This window comes from Oreochromis niloticus, unplaced genomic scaffold (assembly GCF_001858045.2).
Source record: "Oreochromis niloticus isolate F11D_XX unplaced genomic scaffold, O_niloticus_UMD_NMBU tig00006817_pilon, whole genome shotgun sequence".
Taxonomy (NCBI): Eukaryota; Metazoa; Chordata; class Actinopteri; order Cichliformes; family Cichlidae; genus Oreochromis; species Oreochromis niloticus.
In genome coordinates, this window is record NW_020328193.1 from 23417 (window position 1) to 33338 (window position 9922).

The window sequence follows — 9922 nt, forward strand, 5'->3', positions numbered from 1 at the left end:
TGCGGATCCATAACGTGTTTCATGTGTCTAAAGTGAAACCTGCCTGTCCAGTCTTTGTCCGTCTGGAGTCCGTGATTCTCCAGCTGTTTGTCATCTCAGTTTTTTTTGTGTAATACACAGCAGATATGACTCTGTTGACAATGAGCTGTTGACATCCAGGGTGCAGACACAGTTCCTCCGGGCTGCCTTCAGCACATAATATCCACCTTCTCTGGAAGTACTGGAGTCAGGATCTGAGAATGTAAGCGGGACCCTGCAGGCAGCACCATCATACAGCTGGTGAGTCTGTAGAAGGAGATGGAGTGATGTTCTCCTCTGACTCTGCAGCACGGGGTTTAAAAGGTGTCGTCAGCTGCTCTGAGTGAAACTGTTCCCTGACTGCGATTGGAGAAAATCCTGCACCCGTAACAGGTCATGGTAAAGGGAGAGGAGCAGATTGTTCATAGAGTCCAAATGGCTGCTGTTTAAAGGACGGTTCCTCAAGTTTGTTGACGACTATCTGACACACACTGACTGGACTCACCAGCTCAACTACGAGAAGCAGAACAGTCATCTATGTTAATCATACATAATCAGACAAATTAAAGATTTCAATGTCAAGACATGGCTTTATATCATCATATGCTATTTCTACACACAGGCAATAAGAGACCCACAGCAGAACTCAATGTTTATAAAAGTCTAACATTTTTCACGTGCTAGAATGTGTGTACATTCTGTTGCATTGTAAATGGTTCAATTGGAGTTGTTATAGGGCCAGAGCGGGGGTACACCTGGACAGGTTGCCATCTGACACAGAGAGGGCTCAAACAGAGAAACAAGCTACCATTCACACTCACATTCACACCTATGCCTAATTTCAAGCACTTACATCATTTCTCTGGACTGTGGGATGAAGCCAGAGCTCCTGGAGAGAACCCAGACAGCCCCAGGACTCTCTTGCTCTGAGGTGACTGCTGTTCACGGTGCACTGAAGACTCTCAGTTGTCTTTGGATGCTTCTGTTTCTTCCTCCTATGCAGTTACTGCTCCTCTCTTTGCAAAGACAAAGACCAAATAACACGACAGAAGAGTGAATCACTTTAGAACAAGACAAACACTCCTGGTTACTCTGAGGAAATGTCATGACATGATGAATATATTTACCATGTTAGTCAGGGAAACTCGTTGTGGTGTGTCTCTTTTTGTTTTCCTTTTCACCAGATTCTTAAAAACAAAAGGCAGAAAAGCAACAATAAAAGTTAAAACCTCAAGAAGTTTTCTAACATTTTGGGACATCATTTTAGAGACAACCTTGAACATACTTATTACTACCACTGTGTGGTTCTTGCTGATGTGTGAGATGCAGCAGAGAATAATTTATCCTTGCCACTGTCTCATGGATCCTTAGTTCATTTGCATAGATTAATAATAAAGTCATTTTGTAATCCTCATAGTAATATCAAAAACACAGGCCAGCAACAAGAAATAAAGAAAAGTGCAAGAGGCACTGAAAACACTGACCTGTGTTTCTCAACAATAACAAAGAACTATATACATATGTACAAAAGTTTGGAGAAAATAAGTTCTGCAGGAAAGGCTTCGATCTTGATTAGAGTCTGAAGCGCTTCCTTGGTGGAGCGGGGCTCCTGCTGCTGCTTTTCTCCTCTGTCGCCTTCTTTTTGCACGCTGTGCAAACTTCCTCGGGAAGCGCAGAGCATGACATGATGACGTTGCCCTCTGAGCTGTAGTCAGTGACCCTCCAGATGTTTTCATCTCAGTGTCACAGTCTTCTGTGCGATACACAGCAGATATGACTCTGTTGACGGTGAGGCCGTTGACCTCCAGGGTGCGGACACAGTTCCTCCGGTCTGCCTTCAGCACAAAATATTCGCTTGTCAGGAAGGACCGGAGTCAGGATCTGAGATGTGAGGCGGGACCCTGGAGGCAGCACATCATACCAGCTGGTGAGTCTGTAGAAGGAGATGGAGTGGTGTTTGCCCTCCGACTCTGCAGCACAGGTCTAAAAGGTGTCGTCAGCTCCTCTGAGTGACACTATCCCCTGACTGCGATTGGAGGAAAATCCTTGCACCCCGTAACCAGGTCATGGTAAAGGGAGAGGAGCAGATTGTTCATAGAGTCCAAATGGCTGCTGTTTAAAGGACGGTTCCTCAAGTTTGTTGACGACTATCTGACACACACTGACTGGACTCACCAGCTCAGCTACGAGAAAGCAGAACAGTCATCTATGTTAATCATAACATAATCAGACAAATTAAAGATTTCAATGTCAAGACATGGCTTTATATCATCATATGCTATTTCTACACACAGGCAATAAGAGACCCACAGCAGAACTCAATGTTTATAAAAGTCTTAACATTTTTCATGTGCTAGAATGTGAGAACATTCTGTGCATTGTAATGGTTCAATTGGAGTTGTTATAGGGCCAGAGGCGGGGGTACACCCTGGACAGGTTGCATCTGACACAGAGAGGGCTCAACGAGAAACAACTACCATTCACACTCACATTCACACTATGCCTAATTTCAAGCACTACATCATTTCTCTGGACTGTGGGATGAAGCCAGAGCTCCTGGAGAGAACCAGACAGCCACCAGGACCTCTTGCTCTGAGGTGACTGCTGTTCACGGTGCCCCCAAAACCTCAGGCTGTCTTTGGATGCTCCTGTTTCTTCCTCCTTATGCAGTTACTGCTCCTCTCTTTGCAAAGACAAAGACCAAATAACACGACAGAAGAGTGAATCACTTAGAACAAGACAAACACCTGGTTACTCTGAGGAAATGTCATTACATGATGAATATATTTACCATATTAGTCAGGGAAACTCGTTTGTGGTGTGTCTCTTTTTGTTTCTCCTTTTCATCAGATTCTTAAAAACAAAAGGCAGAAAAGCAACAATAAAAGTTAAAACCTCAAGAAGTTTACTAACATTTTGGGACATCATTTAGAGACAACCTTGAACATTACTTATTACTTACACTGTGTTGGTTCTTGCTGATGTGTGAGATGCAGCAGAGAATAATTTATCCTTGCCACTGTCTTCATGGATCCTTAGTTCATTTGCATAGATTATATAATAAAGTCATTTGTAATCCTCATAGTAATATCAAAAACACAGGCCAGCAACAAGAAATAACGAAAAGTGCAAGAGGCACTGAAAACACTGACCTGTGTTTCTCCAACAATAACAAAGAACTATATACTATGTACAAAGTTTGGAGAAAATAAGTTCTCCAGGAAAGGCTTCGATCTTGATTAGAGTCTGAAGCGCTTCCTTGGTGGAGCGGGGCTCCTGCTGCTGCTTTTCTCCTCTGTCGCTTTCTTTTTGCACGCTGTGCAAACATCCTCCGGAAGCGGCAGAGCACTGACATGATGACGTTGCCCTCTGAGCTGTAGTCAGTGACCTCCAGATGTTTGTCATCTCAGTGTCACAGTCTTCTGTGCGATACACAGCAGATATGACTCTGTTGACGGTGAGGCCGTTGACCTCCAGGGTGCGGACACAGTTCCTCCGGTCTGCCTTCAGCACAAAAATATTCGCCTTGTCAGGAAGGACCGGAGTCAGGATCTGAGATGTCAGGCGGGACCCTGGAGGCAGCACCACCATTCCATCTGGTGAGTCGGTAAGAGGAGATGGAGTGGTGTTTCCCTCCGACTCTGCAGCACAGGTCTAAACGTTGTTTCCAGCTCGTCTGTGTCAAGGTGTCCCTGAATGCGACGTGAGGAAATCTTGGACCCCGTAACCAGGTGATGGTAAAGGGAGAGGACCAGGTCTTTCATAGAGTCCAATGGCTGGGGCTCAAGGACGTTTCCTCAGTGGTGACAACCATTTGACGCACACTATGGCTTCACCAGGTCAGCTACAAGAAATCAGAAAGGTCATCTATGTTAATCATGACATAATCAGACAATTAAGGATTTAAATTTCAGCACATGGCTTTATATCATCATGTGCTATTTCCACACACAGCCAGTCAGGAGCCACAGCACAACTTATTGTTTATGAAAGCCTTAAGATTGGTAGAAGGAGAGAAAATGATTTTGCACTGTAAATGGCTAAATGGCTTGTTTTAAACCAAAGATCACACCAACAATTTCACATTCAAATGAAAAACTAAGCGTCTTATTATGTTGCAAACACTAAATAAGTCCTGCTGATAGAAATCCTTTGCAAAATTATCATTTTAGCTGCATGTAAATTAAAAATGTATAGTTTTTGTGTTCTTGGTGACTGTGAACAAAGTTTAATGGAGTATATCAAAATTTGTGATAAAGGAATGTAACCCATAATATTTGTGAATTCTGGACATATTGTCAGTAAGGTTGCATAGAGTTTCAGTGACGTTTGATACTGAATTCATGTTCAGCACTTAGGTTGTCATATTTTTATTTTAGTTAAGCATCAATCTGTTGAAAATAAAACAGCTAAAGTCAGACTTAAAAACCTCCAACCTTCTTATTGCATGCAATTTCAATTTCTCACGCAGCACATAACATACATCTGGACACCTGTAATGCACTAACATAAATATGATATATTTAATTAGATCAGCATCTCGCAGTACCCATAAATGATTTTGCACATAATGCATACAAGATCAAATCTGGTCACTCCCTAACCTCCCAAAATTAGGCTATATCATTTTTATTTTATTTTTATTTTATTTTCCTAGCTCTGTAAACTCAACGAGTGCCTCTGTGAACTCTCACAGGTCTATCATGCTTCTATACAGATCCGTAATCTATTAGCTTCATTGTCTAATTCAGGGCCAATTGCCAAAATCCTCCACATACAAAAACGGGACTCCAGGATGGCCGCACTGACGTCAGACGTCAGCCTCCTGCCGAGTCTAATGAGTGACGTCATTTCCAGGGCGCGCATCTTTCAAACAAAAATTACCCAGTCGCCATATTTGGCTTGACTTTCAATCTAATGAAACTTTAATCACTTTAAAGCAATAAAAGGCCCGTGTACGGTGTGTTTGTTTGCTTAAATATTCTATTAGGCTATACTTATTAGCTTACTAAGCTTTACCATAGCGGCCGTCAAGTATGCGGTTGATACCAAGGGACAGCAGGTATTGCTGACGCTGTAATCCAGGGTGGCCATTTTGGGTGCTTCAGTTGTCCTATTCTTCAAGTTTGGAAAACTTTCAGAGTCGCTGGTAAAATGCGAGTTTTCACAGCACTAGTTAGAAAAGCTCCTCTTAGCACTCTCATGTGAAAACAAAATTCGAGCGTTGGCTTCTGCTTTTATACCGGCTCAACACGTCATCATCACCTTGACTCCCAGTGTCACCAAGCGACGCGGAGTGATAAACATTTCGGCTTTATTTATTCAGAATAAGTTTCCCACAATTATCATATTTCTAAAAAAATAATTCTCAATTAGTTTCACATTTTCGATTCATAAATATTTTAATATCATTACGAGACTGTCCTTATAATTTTTTACATCATTAATTCATAACTTTATAAACAATAAATAACGAAAGCTCATCACGTTAAGTCTGCTTATTTGTTTTGTTAAAAATAACAAACAGTTAGTCCTCAGATTAAAACAATTTAAAGAAAAAAATAATATTCATGCTGAAAGGAAACCAAATAAATGAACGAATAAAAAATGAATATATAAACAAACAAAGCGAGTACAATAAAGATGGTTTACTGTCAGATATTGTCGCAGCATTTAACTGCGCCTTTGATAAAGACGTTTCGGGTTTTTTCCACGTTATAGTTGTACAGAGTGAAATTTACCTAAAACGCGTGTGTGCGGTGATTTATGCGCACCTTTGATGACCACACTTTAAACTATTTTACAAACGCCAATTTCAAACTTGAATAAATAGCGATCCATTACGCTTTTGAAGGTTAGTATTCAAACTAAATAAGCTGCTGCATTTATAACATTTTTATTGAAAATTTCTCTCCCTAAATGTTGTAAAGTCAAATAAAACTGGCAAATTAAAGTCACTCTCTCCAAATCAGGTAATTCCAACCTCATCTGGTCAGCTTTGATTTAAGTAACAGGTCTGTGTTCACCTAATTAAAGTGACCAAAAAATGCTTAAATGTGCTGATTAATGCAGACATAAAAATATGTCATTATACTGAATTAAGTTCTATTTTCGTAAGTAGGTTAACTGTATTTAGTAAAACCAATCAAAAAATACGTTGCTGCTCCAACTTAACTGACTTAAATTAGTGTGTGTGGCAATCACTGGATTTTATTTAACTTAACTTGATTTAACTGGTATATTTGTAGAAGTTTTAATTTGATTTACTAAACCAGGATATGTCAACAATTTCCACACAGTGTACATAAGCAAATTCAACTTACAACACTTTAGTTTTGTGAACAAACATTTACTACAATGAAACACAGATATCCAACCCTCTGAGTATCAATACACATTTTCCTTCTTCTTTATTTATGGTACACAACCTTTCTGACATCTCTTATTCCCCCTCCTCATGCCAATCTTTGTTACATTCTCCATTTTTATTTTCCCCTTTCACTGACCAACAATAAAATGAAAACCTCCCATGAACACTTTGAAAAGTCTGCTAAAACATATTCAGACATGATTTCACTAGTAGTTCAATGTGTGGATCCAAAATATTCCAGTTCATTTGATGGTTGGGGACAAAAACCCTTGTCCAGTGTTCTGCAGTTCCATTTCAAGGTTACACTAAAACAGTCTTTCACTGCTCCTCTGTTTTTCCTCTTCATTCAAACAGCTTGGTTTTTTTAGCACTTGAGCTTTTGTTGAGAGACAGTTCCATCCAGTTCCATCACAATGTTTTTGTGTAAACAACACAAGAAAAAAACTAAAAGGAAGAAACACAAAAAGCATGACTGAAAAGTCCAACAATAACCTTTATAGTTTGTTGCAGCTGAAAGTAGCAGTTTAAAAACAGTTTTAATCTTAATGTTAGGGAGATTTTGGCCAAATGTATTTACTTTGTAAACGATCTCGTGAGAAAAGGTTATTAAGAAATAATAACAGGAACAAATGCCAAAAGTCATAGCACCCAAAAAATCCCACAAGAATTCAAATATAAAGAGGAATTGAGCAACAGTTGCATTCAACAATAATAATAGAGTGATTGAATACAAAATATATGATGATCGACGTTTGTTAGAAAATAAAACAAAACAGACTTTTTGTTGCACATCTCCTTCTTACCTTCAGAAGACTTTCATTAGCTGCACAATCAAATTTGAAAATTACAATTTCAGCTCTGTGTGACTATTCATGAAGATTGAACCCTTTGCAATGTTTTTGTTGTTTGTTTTGTTTTGTTAATAGAGTAATCAAGACAATGTAATGATATAATAATATAGCTGATGACCTTCTTTTTAAATCGTCAGTGAAAGGCTTGTCTTCAGTCACCTCACAGCAGTCTACTGATCTCTGCAACGTCTGTTCAACATGATCTACATTGGTGACTTCCGAGTGCATGGGACAATTTAAATATGTGCATGGATAAGTGTGTCTGCGGCCAAAGTGGCCACGGTTTAACCTGTAGCGCTTCAATAACTGAGATCTTGTCACTTGTGCTTCACAGTGCACAGACACATAGTTCTCCTGGCAACCACCAAACACAGAATCCAGACCAAAAATTGTGATTTTTCACTCTAGAGAACAAATCTCCACTGCTTTAGTGTCCACTGGTGGCATGCTTTAAACAAGTGATTCTTAACCATTGAGGGCCACAAAGAAATGTAGTTTTACACCTGTGGTCCACAAGGGCCACGGGACATCATAAGTTATTAATTGAAAACACCAGGGACTACTGCTGTCATGAAAATCAGCTTGCAGTAAGCAAAATATATGGAGAAGTACAAGTACAACCCTGACTTCCTGAAGTATGAGTTTGTCAGCGGAGGAAACGAGGCAGACCTGAGAGCCCAATATGTGGAGTGTGGACTAATCCTATCCAGCAAACCACTGAAGCCTTCGAAATTAAAATGGCATCTCGAAACCAAACATCCCACACTCGCAAGAAAGCTGGTGGAATATACTGTAAATGTGCTTTAAAAGCTAGACTTGTGGCACAGATTAAAAAGTCTTTCACTATAGATCAGGATTTTATATGCCTGTAGCTGTACATATGTGCCGTGAGATGATTGAAGAGGCTGCTGCAAAGAAGCTACTGACCATCCTATGCTCAAACGACACCGTGAGCCACCGTATCATGGACATTGCCTTACACATACAACATGCCTCTGGAAAGAATAAAAAGTAGTCCATTTTTCTCTTTACAACTAGATGAGTCCTAGACTAGATGATCTAAGTGTGAAAACCATCAACTTCATTAAAATAATGCTGTGAACTCCAGATGTTTTGCCAAGCTTTGTGAGGACAGGGAAGCAGATCATGTCCAGCTGCTCTGCCACAGTGAGGTGAGATGGCTTTCAAGAGGACTGGTCATAAAGCGTTTGTTTGAACTGAGCAATGAGGTCTTCTCTTTTCTCACGGAGAAAAAAAATCTCCTCTTGCACATTATTATGCCAACTCAAAGTTCACAGCTAATCTTGCCTACCTCTGTGACATTTTTTACTGCTGAACCAGCTGAGCATCTCACTTCAAGGGAGAAACAGCAACGTGTTCTATGTTGCTGACAAAGTTGAAGCTTTCAAGACGAAACTTGCTTTGTGGACTAAGAGGGCCCAGGAAAAGAGGATGGACATGGTAAATCCCCTCAGGTGAAGGTCATCGACTCTGTCTGTCAGCACCTTTCATAACTGACAGAGAAATTCGATGAATATTTTCCTGATGATCCCAGAAAAGGAAACGTGATTTTGGACCCATTTTCTGTGGATCTCACTGAAAACGATGTTGATTTGCCCTCACATCTGGAATCCCAGCTTCTGGAAGTTTCCACCAAGAGCACTTTAAAGTTGTAGTGGGCAAAGTTGACCTGTGCTCCTTCTGGATTGGTGTCTCAAAAGAGTACCCATGTCTGACACTGAGAGCTGTGAAAATCATTCTCCCATTCACAACTACATGTAGTGAGGAACATAAGTATTTGAACACCCTGCATTGTATCTGCAATATCTGAATGGGCCCCGGGCCACTTTGTAGTGGAAAAGTTGGGGCCCGAGACAAAAAGGTTAAGAACCCCTGCTTTAAACCACTGCATCTTGCATTGCACTGGACGCAGCTGCTCAGCCATGGAAACTCAGTCCATGAAGCTCTCTGTTCTTGATCTAATCTGTTATTTGCCTCAGCTTATGCTATAACCTCGCCTTGTGATCTTATATGGCCTACCACTTCTTGGCTGTTGCTGTCATTCCCATTTGCTTCTACCACTCACAGTTGAGTTTGGAATATTTAGTAGGTAAGAAATTTCATGATTGGACTTGTTGCACAGATGGTCAACCTATCATGGTACCAAGCTGGAATTCATTGAGCTTCTTTCACAAATGTTTGTAGGAGCAGTCTGCATGCCTAGGTGCTTGGTTTTATACACCTGTGGCCATGGAAGTGATTGGAACACCTGAATTCAATGTTTTAGATGGGTGAGCGAATACTTCTGGCAATATAGCATCAATGGAGGAAAAATAATTCTCCCAGTATCTACCTCCAGGGATTAAGCAGGTAAACCAATCGTATGAATTTTACGAAGATTGATTTGAAGTTGGTTCAATGTAGAATGATGGCCTTGAAATCTTCTACCAGGTCAGCATTTCTTCACCTCATACAGGAATCCCATTTTCAAATAACAACATCACAGCAAATTTAAAAACACTGGACTTTATTAAAAGAAAAATCCATCGAAGGGATGCAGTTTAGCATTTTGAGCAAAATAAAAGATTTGATAGGGAATAATGAGTGGCCATAAAGTGCAGATACAAACACTGGTTGACTTGGTGATTTTAAATGTAGTGCGAACTTAAAATAAAATAATTAC

The 9922-nt window shown here is 40.2% G+C and overlaps 1 long non-coding RNA gene across 1 annotated transcript; it reads right to left on the reverse strand.

The window, feature by feature from the left end:
• Nucleotides 1–931: 931 nt before the first annotated feature.
• Nucleotides 932–2876, reverse strand: LOC112845339 (uncharacterized). Its single transcript, XR_003218156.1, has 3 exons — nucleotides 2810–2876; nucleotides 2645–2701; nucleotides 932–979 (listed from the first exon to the last, which is right to left on the reverse strand). It is a non-coding gene; the product is annotated as an uncharacterized LOC112845339 (long non-coding RNA).
• Nucleotides 2877–9922: the final 7046 nt, after the last annotated feature.